Genomic DNA, 19,049 nt, shown 5'->3' with positions numbered 1-19,049 from the left:
CTTTGACTATAATTTTTTTAAATTAATAATTAAAGGTAAAATTAACAGCAATTAAAAATTTCACTCTGATGACTCAACTAACAGCTGTGTGGTTAGCAAAGAGCTAAAAAAAAGGAGAAATGTTCCTCACGCCAAGGAGGCAATGTGTCCTACTTTAAAAAGCCTGACATTTGTGTCCAGGATTTGCCTTCCCATCCGAAAAAACAGAACTAAAAGGCTTAAATTAAAATGTCGTTTTTGTTCTAAAAACATATATTTGCTAGTGTTCAAATGACAGTACTTCCATCGGCTTGAAAAAAATACACACTTAATTGTCATGCAACAAGTTAAATTTGGTGTGGTTATGCTTTAGCACTCAACATGTGAAAGCTTGTAAATGAAAAGTTGAAGCATAAAGGAATGGCAAGCATCACTTAAGAAATCAAAATCTTCTTAGGAAAAAAACAGGAATTTGCTCTTCAGCAAAAGTCACAGAAAAGTTGCAGTAATTGTAAGGTGCTTGCAATTAAGAGTTTACACTGCATGCTTATTTTGAAAGTTCTTATTTAAGCAGATCTTGGTAAAAAAACCTAAGCAAACTGCCATACTTCATTCCCATAGGATAGCTTGCTAACAACACTGCAACAGTTGGAAACTGTCAAAATATTTTATAGCTCAATTATAATTGCCATCCAAGTCTAAGCATGCAGTAAGTGGGCGTTAGCCATATCTTAGGGGTTGTGAAGGCAATACCCAGCAGTGACTTTTCTGTGTTTCAGTTTACATGTGTAAAACTCCCAAATAACCCCAAGGGTTTACGTCACAAGATTCTGAATGAAATACATATAAGTACATCAACTACAGAGATACAGTATGGTAATTATTTCAACATTTTCAATATGATTGGTGCTTTCCTAACTACAGACCTCGATTGGAAGACACTTTATCCAGTTTAAATTTCCCCAAAGAAAAATATAGTAACAGATGAATACAAATTGAACTCTATGACTAAAAAGAAATAAATCAATAAATACTGAAAGTTTTGTTCAAACACAAGATGTACTGAAACATGGTTTTTATTTTAAGAGATTTTGCAGTAGGATAGAAATACAGATTTGCAATTTTAATTAGCTAAAGGCAGAAAACAGCCAAAAAAGTAAGATTAAAAATTCAACTACGACACAGGGACACTAGCAAGTTTTTTACAAGCATTTTTAATATGTATAATTATTGCTCAGCAGAATATTCTATATGGATTATACAATGTGCTAGGCTCTCTTTTATAGACAATGCTCCATGGAAATCTGTCTTTCTAGTACAGGTATTTCTAATGCCTATATCATTCTGGTATCAAAGTGCTGGTTTTATGGTACATGGTTCATTGTGCCCTTCAGAACTATTAAGATCTATCAAATCAGTATGTATTAAAGAACCCTAACCCTCCACTGACAAAACAGACTACCTTACTGACTTCCTATTATTTTACTACTCCCTGTATCAAGATCCTTAAAAGACATTCATGAAAACCCTAATTAACAGGATACAACTGCAAGGAAGTACTACATTCTGACAGTCTCATGTGCACTAAATTGAGATTCTTGGCTATCATGTAAAATTAACTACTCTTAAAAGAAAGGCTATAACATGTAAAAAGCTACGTGGTCTTGAGGATAATGCAACACACAATACAGAGGATCTGAATTCAGGACTCCAGATAATTCTCTTGCTCCAATAACAGCATGAGCAGAAAGAAATGCAGAAGTAGCTTACTCTGCTCCAGCGGAGAAGGGAGCAGTTTGCATCATGATCTAGCAATTCCTCAGACCAACTATGGAGACATATGGGTGGCTCTGGAGGATAGTATTTTCAGCCCTTCTTGGCCAGAAAACAGCCTATTTGGTGTGGGGGTAAGGTAGATAAGAAGTGGGGTGGGGAATATCATACTGCTCTCTAAAGAGCCACAGGGGGAAAAATTTGACTAAAATCAACAAACAAAAGCAAGAAATTCAGAGTTAAGCCTTTCACATCACATTTAACAAGTCTTATCGTGCCTGAGTATGGCAGCACATATGGAACTTATTGCTCATGAATTTTGGACCCCTGCAATACCTTTAACAGGGTGAGTGGAGGATGGACTCCAGATGTTTAACAGTTTGTGTGTATGTGCATGTGTGCGTGTTAATACATTTGTAGCAGCACATCTAATTTCCACAGAAGGGGACGAAATTATTATGACGACCTCTTAAATGGGGAAAAAAGAAGGAAGAATAAAGGGTTATAAGGGGCTCTGATAACATCTCTCTAGTTATTAGACTTCTATGCTAGGCAGGAAAACCATCATTGATACAGAACAGCAAACGGACCTTATGTTTGAAAAAATTTGCTTCTAACATTTCACTGGGTACAATTCTTGTATGAAAAAATTTACAATAAATTATTTTAAATTACCTGTAGGTTCCAAAGATTGTTATTCCACAGTATACTAAGAAAGCTTGACACAGGATGCTAATGAGAACAGGTACTTAGACATGGCCTGAATACACCTATCTTTTGCACCTCAATAGTGGAAGAGTTTTAAGGAAGAATTTACCTACAGTTGCAAGAAAGTGCAAACACTACTTCAATAAAACCTCTTCTGAGCAGAAGGACGGTTTGACAAAATATACAGTGTGCTTGTTGGTTTCAGTCAATGGCTTGGTTGTTTTCTAATGCATATAAACATTAAAAACTTTTGCAACACTTGTCAGTTAATCCCTAGTCTGGCAGCGCACACACTGTTATTAACTTTTATAGCTATATTGCATTTTAACTTTACAGTGCCCGAAGCCTGAAGGCCTTTAAGTGCCTTGGCAAAGACAAAAAAAGAACTCGCAAAAGGGCAACATCCCAAATAAACCATATATCTAAGCAGAGACAATAACCTCTCCCTTCCAAATTCTGGTCCATTTTTAGATGCCCTACAAACAGGTACGCGCTGATGCTGAAAATGCAGTAGTCTATTTTGTTTGGTTAAAGCTGACTCTGTGTAGATTGTTCTTGCCAGAAGCGGGAACAATTTGTACAGGGATCCAAGGATGTAGAACTGGTAATGTCTGTTCAGAAGATACATGTCCAGATTTATGTATCACGTCTCCAAACCTTTGGCTCTTCTTAGCACCCTTCCCACGTGGAGAGGCCTTTCCATGGGTTTTGAGCATACGAGCCCAGAGTACGGTGGAAAGTTTCCACCCCATACGTCTCTTCTGTTCACTGATTTTCTGATGCGTGCAAAGGCACACAGGGCAGCCAGAATTTGGCCCAATATTTATTTATATTGATTTGATTCGTCTGGGGCTTATCACGTCCCAGCATTTAGAGGGAAATAATTTTAAAGTCAGAAGTTTACCAATACAAATTTTTCATTCAAAGTTATTAATATCCGGAACATATCACATGACCTCTTCACTTATGGACCCCAAACTTCTTAAACGCTTATGAGAAAAGATGGGCTTTGAAATATGTCCAGGAATGTAATCATTCTAGCTCCTGGCAGCCCAAGGATGGAAGTGAATTCTAGAGTTTCGGAACCCTCCTGAAGAATATCTTGCTGTCACCTCCCTCTCATTCATACCTAGTTATTCATTTGGAAATATTGTAAATCATGTAACTATATCTAAACAAGTACAGCAGACAGATATTGAGCAAGGACATCCTGCTAAAGTAAAATCAAACAAACTAATTTTGCTAAAAGCTTGACATTCTTGCTAGAAAAGAATGTAAATACGGTTAAACTGCATTTAAAGTGAAACAAATGTCTGTTCCTTGGAAGCAGTATTTTCTTGTGGGTTTTATTACAGCCATGATAATATTTGATTAGCATTTTAATTGTGTAGAAAGGGTTATGGCTTCAGTTAAAATGATCAGAGCATTAAAACAATATTTGGTTTGCTGTAGAAAAGCATGTTGATTGGGTTTTGGTCCACACACCTGTGTCTCAGAACAAAAGATAATCTCAGACTGTTACCAAGTCTTTTTGCTCGATCACTGAAAAAAAAAAATCACCACATGCTGTGTTGTTAGTACAAAGTGCCATTTGGGTACTTTAAAATGCACCAATTCCTCCTCACTGACCTACAGTGGGGAGGAGGGGTGAGGGGGCTAATAAAGAAAAGCTTCTATTCACTTTTATCTATCTTCTCAGAGACCTGAAAACACCTTGGCAATTTTTTCACAAGTGCCCATATTTTAATTAATATGCAGAACTTAATTACTCCAGGACAGAAAGTACTTAAAATCATTGTAAACTGCTGATTCACCTAATTACTATTAGACTATTCGAATTGTTGGGGGGTTTTAGGCTTGTACCCATATAATCAAGGAGCATAGGTACAATAAGAACACGTTTCATTTATAATAAAAAATGACCCTCATAGTACTTCAGGAGAGAAAAAACACAAGGAAACGAAAAGAAAAAATGAAAGGAGATTTATAAATATGAGGCTATATTTAAAAAACACTTCTAGATGAAAATGTTTTTAGGTATTGTTTAAAGATGAGAAGGGAAAGAGTGAGATGGATGTCAAGGGTCTCTAATTACACTAAAAGCAGAAGGCTGAGTGCTTCGGGGAAGGTTATCCTAGCACAGTGCCTAGAATACTATACAATGCACCCCCACAGCCTCAGAGGCAGGTGGGCTTTGGCTGGACTGACGGGGTAAGAGAGCTATGGCTCCTTTCAGGGATTCCCTCTCCTCATGGAAGCTCGGCTCCCTGGTGAGTTTGGGAAGCTGGGAAGAGGGAACAGGCATCATCCTAATTGCCTGGCTGGTCAGTGGGGGCAGCAGCAGCCCACTGGCACCCAAGCCTCTTTCCTCCTGGCTGTGGTGCCATACACTGCCAGAACAACAGGTCCCATCCTTCCACCCCAGGGATCAGCGTAAAATGGGGTTTGGGGCCTGCTGTGGGCATCGCGCTAGGTGCCTTTTTGGGACTGCAAAGATATTTTCCCCTCACTGCTAGACTGGCCAGAGCAGGGTGGATTTTTCTGCCTTCCCCACAGGAGCCCAGGGAGCCAGTGGGTAGATTAGCAGGTAAGGTTCAACTTGTTACAACTTGGCAGGTGTTCAGTGCAGGTACGAAACCAGAATTGAAAGAGGATTATTTACTGAGGAAGAAGCTGGGAAATGGGGTTGTGGCTCCTAATGTCTGGTAGAGTGACAGGACAACCCCTTCTTCCTCATATGAAGAGAGGGCAGTGCGGTCCCAGCAACGGGCTGGGACCAGGCATGGACGAGGGGGCTGATGGTTGTCCACCGAGTGATGGAACAGACTATGCACTGCATGAGTTATTGCTGGAGAGCTCCCAGACAAGTTTTGTTAATAAAACTGTAGCCTAATTCAACCCCCTCTCCTTGCATCTTGTCTTTCTTCTTGTGTGCTCACGCAATGGATGGATGATAAACATATCCAACTCCAACTGAAGTTCAGCATCTTGCAGAACTGGGCTCTACATGCTTATTTATGAACGATTAGTATAACTTCCACGAACGTGTGTGTTCTATTTAATATTCTTACATTACTTGCATTTTATTTTAATGTGGTGGTGTCTAACCGCAGAATATTGTACCATGTCTGGGATTCAAGTCAAGACAGTTAATTTCCACTTCTGCAGTGACTTACCTATACTGCACACCTGATTAAATGATACTGCAACACTGATTTTATGATTTAAACCATTTGCAAGATTTAACCCCAGAAATATAATACAACCTGCAGCATATTTTGTACCAGCCGACATAAATAGAATGTGCCATTTTGTACTGAATGAGGGGAAAAAAACACAACAGGAATGCAGATCTGATCTCACTCATGCTCCAGTAGTATCAAGAAGAAAGTGGCAAGTCTTGATGGGCAGAACCCAGGTACTTTTGGTTTTGGAAAAATCTCAGTTACCTATTGATAGAGAGTGGTTCAGATCCAAGTCTCATTTTATGTGAATATTCAAATTTCTGGAATGATGAGTTCAGATTCTAAGCTGACCCATCTCTGTGATTCTTCCATTTAGAGGAAAATATCAAATTTTTAAAAGGTCGCAGCATGGTTCCTTCAACTAGCTGCAGAACTGTTTAAAATAACCATTTAAAATACTGTTCTTAAATTTAAAATAAAAAATACAGATTATTAAAAAGTCAGGAAGCTGCTCTTATCTACACCTACCTGTTCATGTAACTCGAGGCGAAAGAAACATCGTTCACCGTGGGCCTGATCCAAAGCCCATTGAACTCAGTGGCAGTCTTTTCATTGGCTTCAGCGGGCTCTGAATCAGCACTCATTTGAATACATAAAGCAGCCCAGGTGTTTCAAAGTCAGGTCTATTATATTAGATATTTTTATCAATTAATGTATGCACCCAATCTAGGCAAACAATTATGCACACACTCTTGTGCTCAGCATATATGATCATGTCTCCCTGTGACAGAGTGCAGAGAGTGAGTAAGACTAATTAGTGACCCAGGAGAAGCTGATCAGGGCTAACGAACTCAGTGGGCTCCATCAGCCCAGGGCTGATAAAAGAGACACAGGAAGCATGTGCAAGGGGGAGAGAGGAGAAGAACAGGGCTAGCTGGGGCTAGTCACACAGAGGGCGGCCTCTGTTCCCCTCAGGTCCTGCTGAGAGGACCTAAACCTTGGCAAACACTGTAAATAGTTGGGAGCACAAGGGACTGTGGTGATAGTGGTAAAGGGGGCTTCAGTGAGAACACAACTGAAGGACTCTCTGAAGTTTCTGCAGGGAAGAAAACGGGGGCAGAGCAGGGCCCCTGTTACACTCTCCCTAATCGCCGGCCTAAGTGAGAATAAAATCTGCAATTTACAACTGAACGGGTTACTCCTGTAATTCAAGTGGCAGAGTTCTAAGTTCGGCTTTTGGTGCCGAAGATCCCAGGTGCAAACTCCACTGATGACTATGGTGTCTATATGGGGCCATGATTTCCTACACAAGCCTAATTTTAAAAATTAGTCCTTCTGAGTCCATTTTACAGCCTCTCCAGACACTAACTGATTAGAGGATCCTAAGATACAGCTTAAGTATCAGAGGGGTAGCCGTGTTAGTCTGGATCTGTAAAAGCAACAAAGAGTCTTGTGGCACCTTATAGACTAACAGACGTTTTGCAGCATGAGCTTTCGTGGGTGAATACCCACTTCGTCGGATGCATGTAGTGGAAATTTCCAGGGGCAGGTATATATATGAGCAAGCAAGAAGCAGGCTAGAGATAACGAGGTTAGTTCAATCAGGGAGGATGAGGCCCTCTTCTAGCAGCTGAGGTGTGAAAACCAAGGGAGGAGAAACTGGTTTTGTAGTTGGCAAGCCATTCACAGTCTTTGTTTAATCCTGAGCTGATGGTGTCAAATTTGCAGATGAACTGAAGCTCAGCAGTTTCTCTTTGAAGTCTGGTCCTGAAGTTTTTTTGCTGCAGGATGGCCACCTTAAGATCTGCTATTGTGTGGCCAGGGAGGTTGAAGTGTTCTCCTACAGGTTTTTGTATATTGCCATTCCTGCATATTTTAGAGCAGTCTTCTAGATGTCAGTGCCATCAGGCACCTGGTCTTTTTGACAGCTGTTCAAAGAGTCTCTATTCTAGGGGGACTAGGGAGGGGTTTGTTTTGGGGAGAGAAAATTGTTACCTTTACCTTGGCATCTGATAGCCCCCAAAACATGTCCTTGTCCTGCCCCATAAGACTCTGCTCCAGCAGAATACATGGAGGAAGTAGAATAGACTGTATTGGGGGATGTTCTACCATGTACATCCCATGAATCGAAGCAGTCTCTGCGCACTTAGTTACCTTCTTAGTGGTAAAATACTCTGTAAAGTGTACATTGTGCTTTACAGCTGGCATTGTTTCCTTATATAGCATACTTCATAGCCATATTTCAAACACAGTTAGCCACACCCTGACTGGAGGTGAGTTCAGAGAATGAATATCAGTATGTTCTTTGGGTAGAATACTTGTGCAGGGAATAAATCTGTTCTGCTGTGGCGACAGCCTACAATAGTGGTTGTCAAACTGTGGGCCACAGAATAGTTGCTGGTAGTCCTAGGAGAACTGGCTGCTCATATGATGCTGGCTCTCGGTCTCTTCCTTTCAACACACATAGGTCCCGGATCCTATAAACATTTACCCACATTATCACCTTTAAGCACATGAGTCGTCCCACTGAGGTGAACAGGACCATTCATGCTTAAAGCTAAGCATGTGAATAAATGTCTGCTGGATCAGGGCCACACCTCCCTACTAGGATTTTTCTATGCTGTAGCTGCTGCAAAGATGTCATGTGATAATGAATGGAGGGGAGCTGGTCTGCGCAATCATGGGGTGATGTGGCCCATGAGACTGTTTTACTATTAAGATATGGTCTGCACTATGAAAAAAATTGAAAACCCTGGTCTACAGTACAAACATAATACTCTCAACCATTTTAAAAGTCAGAATGAGACATCAATTTCTCATTTATTTTAGATGTCAGATGATACAACTGGCCTCAAATTATCAGCAAGAAGTTTGTCTTTAAAATGATTAGTTTAATCAAAAATACAATGGCTAAATATGATTTAATTATCAGTACACAATTAGTATGGTTTTTTCCTTTTGTTAATATTTTCAATACCTTTCACTTTTCTTCTTCAATAAATGCTGTCATTTGTTTTGAGAATGGTTTTCTTATCTCATTTTCTTTTTAAATTACAAACATTCAGAGAAGCTTTGTTTTATGTTTTAGAACTGTTGTATTCATTAACCCATTTATATAATGTAAGCTAGTTTACCTATTAAATTTGTCATGTTACCTGTTTTATTTATACCTAGTAGAAGTTAGTCTGATTTCAAATATTATGATGTTCATTTAGGTCCTGGTCTCACATCCATTGTAATCAATGGGAGGATTGTATTTGATTTCAGTGGGCATTGGATCAGGCTCTTAACTTTCAGGGTGGGCTCTTACCTCATTCATTCAATGAAGTTTATTAACATTCTCTTTTATACCAGTAATAACATGTTTGCTTTAATTGTTTTGAATTGTCCTATGAATACCCCTGATATCTTCTCTAAAGACCCTTCTACTTACTCAGCTGAAGGACACAATCTTGCATGCTTTTTAAAGATGATTTATCCAAATTACACATTAGCTATTTAAAAAAATTGTGTGTTATTCATCGCTACAGACTATGATGGATCATTTAGGGGATTAACACAATTATCTACTAAAGTAAAATGCTGCTCTTTTCAGGAAAAAAAAGTAGCTTTAACAGCATTAATTAATGGTGATGCTAAGAATGAATTAAAAAAAAGCCAAATGAACACATTTATAACCTATGAAAATAATTTACTAAACACATTAATCAAAAATCTTGTGCAATTTCCATGTTTATACGGATTAAAATGAATTTAGATTATCAAACATGTGGGTGCCCACAGTATAAGACTGGTTACAAATCTTAGCTAAGAAACAGGAATGGATTAATCAATTCTCACTGTATATAAATAAAATGTTTATTACTCAGTACTGTGTACCACAACTTTTCCAGAGTGCGTACATTGGCTCAGTTTTTGGGATACATCTATACGTTTTGTATAGTAGAAATCAAACTGTATTTTCAATGTATTATATAAATAAGCAGGATTTGGAGAAATATTAACTTAAAATCCAGGAAAAATGCCATTATTCCTACATCCTGTCCTTCCCTTAATATTTAGCCAATAGATTTAAAAAACAAAACAAAACTATTGATCTAATACCTGCTGTACACAAAGACAGACATAAGTAATTTCTTTTACAGACACTGAGTGTGTATCCATAGCTTCTGAAAGGGTGAAATAATAATAAAAAGGACACAGTGGATCAAAAAATATGAGCTGTTTGAGTCCAGTAAAATCTGGAATCACTCCTGCAATGTAGATTGCTTTTCATGTATTTTCTTTTCTCTTATGCAATTATTTTTTTAAAAATTGTTGTCCCCCCTCCACCTTTTTGTCACCATAGACACTCCCTTTAGGCAACTGTGCATCAACAATCCTCCCACGTTCAAAGTCGGCTACATCTGTTGCTCTTTCCCATTGTTGCAAATTCCTGCCTTAATCCTATTTGACTTTATTCATGCAAAGGTCATCCTGAATTCAACAAATGGAGGAGCGATAGCAAGCACACTGTTGAACATGGCTAAAAAAAATGCTGTTGTAGAACATGCAGCTAGTGTGCCGGCACTATCTCAGAAGTACTTGGTTTATTATGCAGGCTTCTAGCTCTCAGAGCTGTGTTGCTCTATGAATTAGTAACATATTTCCTCTAGTATCTCAGTAATAGAACAATTTCTAACTGCTTTGATTCCTGGAATTTATCAAAAAGACTTAACTTAGACTTGCTGGTGGATGTGCTCTCCCTCCCCCCCATGAAATATTTAAACTATTTCACCTCCACTGGAGTTTAGCTTCTGACAGGTACGACTCCCTGGCTTCTCCCTCCCCACCCCTAAAGTGTAGCAGACCTCACACATCCAGCATACACTATTAACCAATCTTGCTAAAAACAACAGTAGACAGCTTTAAACAAGTTTAGCAAACTTCACTGTATCACGTCACGTACAAAGCAGGTTGGCAACTCCTGCGCAGACGAACTGCCTAATGCAGGTTTTTTTTACACTCTTTTCCTTAAATAAACATGCACTAGCTCATAACTGAGATTTACTGTCATGGATAAATAGCTGACAACCAAAGAAACATTAATAGGAACATTAAATTAATAACCAAAACAAAGTTAACTATCAGATTGATTTATGAAGTTAGGATAACTTTTTTTAATACGTCCATAACTCATCCTGACAGAAGCGAGAGAGCATTATTCACACAAGCTTATTTCCAAGTCTAAAGGTGCCTGCCAACCAAGATGAACCAAGCCCAACCTTCAGGCAATTGAAGAAAACAGACTATTGTTACACTAGTTTCTTACTAAGAGAAACATTTTCTATTAAGTGTTTTGCTGTTGGCTTAGAAAAGCTTGAATATTGTGCAGAAATTTAACAAGCTAAAAAAAACCCACAACAAAACCTGTTAATATCCAAAAGGTAAAGGTTTTGAGAAGATTAGCACATTCAAATTCATTTAAGTGCACATTAGCTATAAAAGAATACCGGAAAGACTAAGATTTTACAATTTAACAATCGGTAGGTTCTGTACTTTATTTGTGTGGCTTTTTTAAGGAGAGTGTTAGAGAAAAGGATTTTTTTGTTTTTATTTACTTTTCTTACTAGCTCAGTGAACAGACTCTGATTTCTTTACTTCCCCCCCCCCAAAACAAAGCTTAACAAACTAAACAACAGTAATAATTTGTGAATTCATGCATGTGACTCAAAGCCTCCTCCACACTTTGAAAAGGTTAAAACAAACGGCAAAAACTCTCTCACCCCTAGATGCATAGAAAAGCAGCCACCTACTGGCCTGTCATACAATCATGTGCACTTTTTTCTTTTTGCTTCTGAATGACAAGTCATTCTACAACATTAGGAATACAGTCAAATAAAACTAAGGTAATAAAATAAAAGGGTTATGCTGGATAGAAGGATTTTTCAGATTGTATATGGAAGTTACCCCATATGCATCCGACGAAGTGGGTATTCACCCACGAAAGCTCATGCTCCAATACGTCTGTTAGTCTATAAGGTGCCAAAGGACTCTTTGCTGCTTTTACCCCAAATATTGTTTTAAGCTAATCAATACTGCTTTTTGCAGGATCTCTACATTCCTGTCTCTCCGAAGTGATCAGTATTGTTTATATCTAACCCTGCATGGATTCTATTTAAAAGAAAAACAAGGCTTGTGTAATGAACATTTTCTTAAATCTCAAGAATTTCTGATTTAAAGCTCCTGGAACTCCCTAAACTCTCCCTCTTGCACTCATCATTATGGACTAATTCAAAGCCACCTAAAGTGAATGAGAGTCTTTCCTTTGACTTCAGTAGGCTTTGGGTTAGTTTATATAAAACGATACATGCCACGTTACAGTATGTTATCAGAATGCACTGGTGGACAAGTTGGAAAATGTAAGGATTTTTAGCACTTTAAATTTGTTAAATATAAATAATGTCACCATGCATATTTACAAAAAATCCCCCCAAGCCCAACATTAATTGTAAAGTGTTGGTTCAGATTTACAGAAGAAAATATACATTATTTATTTTTGCTTACACTTTGTATCGCTGTATTTCTATGGAATTTCAAAGCTGTAATTACATTCCGCTCCCCTTTGTTGTGCACAGGGCTGTGTATCTGTTATCTGCCTGGCTTACACCTCTGGCCCAGAGGTGGCTGCTTTTCCTTGGTGCTATATACTGTTTGTAAAGCACTCAGGGAACTTTTGAGATGATAATTGCTTTGTAAATGCATTATCAAAACATAGATGAAAAGGTGTATTTTTTCCATAAAAAGAGAAGTGAATTTTTGACTAGGATGACAAATTCTATTAATATAATAGCCGGAAACCTGAATCCTATATACAACCGTTTAGATGCAATAAAATATTTCAAATCACTGAAGATTTCTCTATATACATATTTTGCTTTTATATGATGAAAAAATCTTTAAAGGCCCGACCCTGTGTTCACTGAAGTGAATGGGAGTGTTTCCATTAATTTCAATAGTGGTTGGATTGTGCCCGCCGTGCTGTCATACCCTGAAGAGTAACTAAGAAAATGGCATTATAGGGTTTCATGTTTATCATCCCTCAAATTATTCTGTATCAGACTGGCTCAGTTTGCAATTAAGAAGATTATTTTTCTAGGTGAGAGCTCAGAAGACTCTGCCTGGTATCTGAAAGTAAAGCTCATGCACGGTTACCTACAAACACTTAAGCAAGTAGCACTTACTCAGATGAATGGATCTACTGAAGTCAATATGAATATGCCAATGAGAAAGGGTGATGACTTGGGAAAATGGTTGGAAGAACTGGGTCCTTATTCTGTTTTTGATGCGTCAGCCAGAAACGAATCCATCTTTACCCTCTCACAGCTGCATTAGCTTTTAGTAATAACTAAGCCCATGTGTAAATCACAATTTCAGGGACCGGGTGGAAATAGTGAAATTAGCCCAACACTAGATTTTTCCAACCATGGGGAGGCAGAACTGGAAATACCCACTTCCAGGGGAAATAGTGGGGGCACTGGGGGACCCTGCCATGTGTGTGTGTGTGAAACTGAAGATATGTGAACGGGGCCTGCTCTAGCAGGGGGATCAGGGTGGGGGTATAGATCCCACTCACGCCAATCTTCCCATCAGAGCAGGGCCCCCTCCCACAACTGTTCATGCTCCAAGTGGTGGATCCTGGCTTCAGCTCCTGTGGTGTTGCTGGGTCACTATGAGGCTGGCCGATCTGGGGTTCCTAATCGCCGCAGGTCGTCGGTGTTTCCCCTCTCGTCCTGCTGGCCAGGAAGCAGCAGCGGTGGTCTGGGCCAGAGCTGGGCTGAATGGCCGGTGGCATGTGCTGAGAAGCACCCCCTCTCGGAATGGAACCTGCCCACCACCTGTCCACCCCTCTGGGCCTGGACTAGCTTGTCAACCCCCACGAGCAGGCATGGCCTCAGCAGGGAGGCGGAAGGTGGGATGCCTGTTTCCACCTCCCCGCTGTTGGAAACATTGTAGCAGATGGGGGTTGGGGAGAGAAAAAGGGGGAAAAATAGGCCACCGTGCCTATGCGGTGACAGTAAAACACCTGTAACGCTGCCGTGATTATTTTTTAAACATAATTTACACAGGGCCTTAGTAATAACAGGAGCAGAAAGTAGTAAAAGCTTATTGACACAGTAGTAAGCAGGTAATAATTAGAATAAATACAGGGAGCAGATGTGTTGAGTTAAGAAAGTTCAATATCTTTGTGTGTAAACCAGAGCTGTGTAATTAATATTGTGGCAAAGTACCTTCTCAGTCTCCCCAGCCTCTGCTGTTTTTAGCCCTGGGGAGACAGGCTTGGGCAATTGCAGTCCCCCTTAGGACTCAGGGGAAGTCTGTTCCCTGTCTTCCCACCAGCCTTATTTAAAGTAATTTTTTTTCCTGCCTTGTGGGAAAGCGTCCTGCCGCTCCTCCTGGGGAGGCTTGCTGCTCCAACACTCCTGGCAGCCAGGCTCCTTCTCTCTCTCTGCTTCCCCCCCTCCTTCCTCCCAGGAAGGGGTTTAAAAAGGTCTCAGGCAGCCCCAAGTTGGAATCACCTGGTCCTAATTACATTCAGGTAGCTCCCCCTCAGCTGATTCTAATTTGCTACCTTGGTAACCCTTTCTCAGCTGAACCTGATTGATCTGTAGTTGTCTCTCAGTTGATAAGGAGGAGGGCCTTTTAACCCTCTGGGACTGACTCCTACCCACCCCCCCTTGCAACTGTCTGTCCTGAGTTTATCACACATGCCCCCCCCCCGCGCAACACTACAGGGTTGGGCTACTTGGGTCGGCAAACAGTGTACCCTTGAAAGGCCATCCGCGTTGCCATGCTTGCTTCCGGACCTATGTTGTACTCTGAAGTGGAAGGGTTGTAGTGACAGGAACCACCTTGTCAGTCTCGCATTTTTCTCTTTGTTTTGGTGCATCCACTTCAGAGGGGCATGGTCCGAGTAGGTAATAGCGAAGACTTTCTATGGCCCACTTTACGGCCAGGCATTCCTTTTCTACTACGGCATATTTACGTTCCCTGGGCAGGAGTTTCCTACTGAGGAACAGGATTGGGTGTTCTTCCGCTCCAACCAGTTGTGAAAGCACCGCTCCCAACCCAACCTCAGAGGCATCCGTCTGCAAGATAAACTCCTTCTCCCAGTCTGGAGCTACCAGCACTGGGTCGGTGCAGAGCGCGGTCCGCAGATCCGCAAAAGCCTCCTCAGCTGCGCTAGACCATCTCACTATGTCCGGGCCACGGGCTTTCGTTAGATCCGTTAGCGGGCATGCCCTGGTGGCGAAGTGGGGGATGAACCGCCTGTAGTACCCCACCAGCCCCAGGAATGCTCTGACCTGTTTCTTCCGGACAGGTCGTGGCCAATTCTGTATCACCTCTAACTTGTTGAGCTGGGGCTTCACCACACCTCTCCCCACTATATACCCAAGGTATTTGGCTTCTGCTAGCCCAATTGCGCATTTGGAGGGATTTGCAGTCAGCCCCGCCTTCCTCAAGGTGTCCAGGACTGCTTCCACCTTCCCCAAGTGCATCTCCCAATCTGGACTATGTATAATGACGTCATCGAGATAGGCGGCCGCATACCTGCCATGTGGGCGCAACAGTTTGTCCATGAGCCGTTGGAAGGTCGCGGGAGCCCCATGTAAGCCAAAAGGGAGGACAGTGTATTGATACAGTCCCTCTGGTGTTGAAAAGGCCGTCTTCTCTTTATCGGCCTTGGCCAAGGGAATTTGCCAATAACCCTTAGTCAGGTCAAGGGTGGACAAAAATCGTGCCTTCCCCAGTCGATCAATTAGCTCATCTATCTGGGGTATAGGATACGCATCGAATTGGGACACCTCATTTAGTTTCCGGAAGTCATTGCAAAACCTCATACTGCCATCCGGTTTAGGTACTAGGACCACGGGGCTTGACCATTGGCTATGAGACTCTTCAATGACCCCTAACTTCAACATTTTCCTGACCTCTGTCTTGATCTCTTCTCTTTTCGCCTCCGGGATCCGGTAAGGCTTGATATTCACCTTCACTCCAGGCTCTGTGTGGATGTGATGGTGAACCTCAGTAGTCCTGCCTGGCTTTTCTGAGAACATGTCCTGGTTGCGTTCGATCATGTTGATCACCTCCGCTCGTTGGTCAGGGGTCAATTCTGGGGATATTCCCACCTGGCCAGGCAGGTTGCTCTCGGGAGGAGGTGACCCTATAGTGACCACATGAGCTCCTCTGTCTTGCCAAGGTTTCAGCAGGTTCACATGATAGATTTGTTCCAGCTTTCGGCGTCCGGGCTGTCGGACTTTGTAATCAACCTCTCCAATGGTTTCTATTATCTCGTATGGCCCCTGCCATCTGGCCAGGAGCTTGCTCTCCGCTGTGGGTACGAGTACCATCACCCGATCTCCCACCTGGAATTTTCGGATCGTCGCTCGGCGATTGTAGTATGTTTGTTGGGCCCCTTGTGCCCTCTCCATGTGTTCCCGCACTATGGGAGTGACTTGGGCTATCCTGTCTTTCATCTGCAACACATGCTCGATGAGGTTTCTCCCTGGGTTCGGCTGTTCCTCCCAACTTTCTTTGGCAATGTCCAGTATGCCGGGGGGGTGGCGACCATATAACAGTTCGAACGGGGAAAACCCAGTTGAAGTCTGAGGCACCTCCCTGATCGCAAACATTAGGTACGGTAGCAGGGTGTCCCAGTCCCTCCCATCCCGGCTCACCACCTTTCGTATCATATTCTTCAATGTCCTATTAAAACGCTCGACGAGGCCATCGGTCTGCGGATGATAGACTGATGTCCTTAGGGTCCGTATGTGGAGCATTGCATATAGATCCTTCATTAATTTATACATAAAGGGAGTTCCTTGATCCGTCAGGATCTCTTTGGGTATTCCCACTCTAGCAAAAATTTGGATTAATTCTTTAGTTATGGTCTTGGACGTAGTGTTCCGTAGGGGAATGGCCTCGGGGTATCGGGTGGCATAATCTAGCACCACCAGTATGTGCTGATGGCCTCGGGCTGATTTTTCTAACGGCCCTACCAGGTCCATAGCTATTCGCTCAAAGGGGACTTCAATAATTGGGAGAGGTACCAACGGTGCCCTTAAGCGTGGTCGGGGCCCATGTAACTGGCATTCCGGACAGGAGGCACAATATCGTCGGACCGCCGCATATATTCCAGGCCAAAAAAACCTCTGCAGAATCCAATCCAGGGTTTTATCTACCCCTAGATGTCCCCCGAACAGATGGCTGTGGGCTAGCTCCATCACACCCCTCTGATGTTTCTGTGGTACTAGGAGCTGTTCCACGACTTGCTCTTGGATACAGACTACTCTGTACAGCAGATCCTTCTTGATCATATAATACGGCCCTGGGCCCTTGGCTCTCCCTTCCACAGGGACTCCATTCACCTCAACTACTTCCTTGCGAATGTTCTGGTATACTGGATCATTGGCCTGATCCTGTCCAAAATTCTCTAATGAAGGTCCAATTTGCCCAAACTCAGGGGGTTCTATTTCTCCCTCCCCCTCACGGGAGGTCCCTGGGGAACTGGGCCCGGCTACTGGCTCCCCAACCTCCTGCCTAGTCCCCTTGTCAGTCGGGCGAACTCTTTCCCCTACGAGTATAGGCTTCTGGTTCTGGGTCAAGATTCTCGTTCCCCTCCTCTTATCTGCCCTCCTTTCTCGCCGAGTCTTCCTGGTCTTCCCAGGAGGCGAGAATAAATCCTGGGCAAATTCTTGGAAGGCTGGGGGATTGCTAACTATTGAGTCCACCCCATTGCTCTCTGGGGTGTTATCTTCTTCTGACTCCTCTCCAGGAAGTAGACCACCAAACCCTGGGAAGTCTCGTCCTATGAGGACAGGGCAGGGGAGTTTCGGGACCACCCCCACCCTCACCTTCGTGGGGTTTCCTCGGACCTCTATTTTCACTGGGATGGTCGGGTAGTAATTGACATCCCCATGGACACAGGATATTCCTGTGTGCTTGGCCCGGGATAGTTGATCATACCCGACCAGCTTTCCCGAGACCAGCGTGACTGCACTTCCGGAGTCTACTAACGCGGTGGTCTTTATACCATTCATTTTAACTTGCCTAGTATATCTATGAGGGACCATCGCTACCCCTACTAGATTTATCAGGTCACATGGCTCTTCTAGATGTCCCAGGTCGCACTGCATGGGCTCCTCTAGGTTTGGGCATTGGGCAGCTATATGCCCTATCTCTCTACATGCATAGCATCGGTACCCTCCTCGGGGCAGCCCCTTATTTTTTGGGCTGGGAGGCCTTACCCCCCGAGTCTTTCTCTCCCAGTCCCCAAGTCCCTCCGAGTACTCTGGCCGCTCTTCGTCCTCCTTCTTCCCTGCCATAGTTCGGCCTGGAGCTACGGCAACTCGGGCCCTTGGTACATAGACTTGTCTCCTATCCTGGCGCCTCCCTTCCCCAGTGGTCCGAGAGAGTTCCTGTGCTGCTAGGCGTCTCTCTACGAGGGCAACTAGCTCATCATAGGAGGAGGGATCGTTCTGACTGACCCATCCTCGTATGTCAGGCGGTAGCCCTCTCATGTACCTGTCCACAACTATGGTTTCCACGACTTCCTCCGGCCGGCGGGTCTCGGGGCATAGCCACTTCCGGGCCAGATGGATCAGGTCGAACAGCTGGGACCTCGGGGCTTTGTTGGCTCGGTATTTCCACTCGTGGAACCTCTGCGCCCTTATAGCTGTCGTCACGCCAGACTTCGCCAGGATCTCCGCCTTTAGCTGGGAGTAATCTGAAGCTGCTTCTGTTGTCATATCAAAATATGCTTTCTGTGCCTCCCCACACAGAAAAGGTGCCAGGATACTGGCTCACTGGTCTTGGGGCCAGGCCTCCCGCCGGGCCGTCCTCTCAAACACAAGGAGATATGCCTCCACGTCATCATCCATCGTCCTCTTCTGTAAGTAGCGGCTTGCGTGCAGGGGCCGAGTCCCATGGGGGCCGTGCGTTAGGGTGGTCAGGGCCTTTAGCTGGTTCACAACCTCATGCAAGGTGGCTCGATCCTGAGCTGCCTGGCTCATCAGGAGCTGATTTGTCTCCTGCTGCATTCGCACCGCCTCCTGCTGGGCAGCCATCTGCACCCTAGTAGCTTCTTGTTGGGCTGCAGTGGCCTGCACCAACGCCTTCACTACATCTTCCCTTTTTTTTTTTTTTTTTTGGGGGGGGGGGTGCTTTACCCAGCCCCGAGACGGTTTGCCACGAAGTCTCGCTCAAATCCCACTCCTGACACCACGTGTGGCAAAGTACCTTCTCAGTCTCCCCAGCCTCTGCTGTTTTTAGCCCTGGGGAGACAGGCTTGGGCAATTGCAGTCCCCCTTAGGACTCAGGGGAAGTCTGTTCCCTGTCTTCCCACCAGCCTTATTTAAAGTAATT

General features: G+C 43.1%; 1 protein-coding gene across 10 annotated transcripts in view; it reads right to left on the bottom strand.

Moving 5' to 3' along the window:
* The window catches only part of EHBP1 (EH domain binding protein 1), a 330,844-nt gene that overhangs the window by 118,659 nt on the left and 193,136 nt on the right, over window positions 1-19,049 (bottom strand). The window lies entirely within an intron of this gene.

The sequence above is a fragment of the Mauremys reevesii genome, linkage group 3, assembly GCF_016161935.1.
Source record: "Mauremys reevesii isolate NIE-2019 linkage group 3, ASM1616193v1, whole genome shotgun sequence".
NCBI classification, from domain to species: Eukaryota; Metazoa; Chordata; order Testudines; family Geoemydidae; genus Mauremys; species Mauremys reevesii.
Note: the sequence above shows the minus strand (reverse complement) of the source record. Positions and strands in the feature narration are given on the sequence as shown.